Below are 501 nucleotides of genomic sequence, written 5' to 3'. Positions count from 1 at the left end.
TACCTGGGGGGCAACGGGAGGAACCTGCAGACCACACACGCCCCCTGGGGGAAACAAGGAGGTCTTCGATTTTTTCTTACCCTGGGACAACCTGCGGGCCCTGCTCCTGGGGATCTGCATCCCCATCACTCCCCTAGGGGGCGTTTGCAGCCCTGTCACTCGCCCTGGGGATACAGCAGTACACCCCCCGCCCCCCAAACCCCTCACTCCACCGGGGAAACATGGGGAAGTGCGAATCCTTCACTCTTCCTCACAGTTACAGGCACTACTTTAACTCTTTAATACCTTTAGTAGAACCTGGGGATCTGCCTTTTCACTTTCACTTCCGTTTTGGGAACTGTAGCCCCCTGTATCTCCACCTTTGGAGCTTACCAGGGGAACTGCTTCAAATGTGACTCCAACCCCCCAACCCCCAGCCCCCCGCCTATCCAGGAACAAGCTGGGATACTGCAAACCACTTGCCAGCACCCATCCTACAAGGAGAAGGTGGAGACAGGGGAC

This window comes from Rhincodon typus, chromosome 1 (genome assembly GCF_021869965.1).
Source record: "Rhincodon typus isolate 14 chromosome 1, sRhiTyp1.1, whole genome shotgun sequence".
NCBI lineage: Eukaryota > Metazoa > Chordata > Chondrichthyes > Orectolobiformes > Rhincodontidae > Rhincodon > Rhincodon typus.
Note: the sequence above shows the minus strand (reverse complement) of the source record.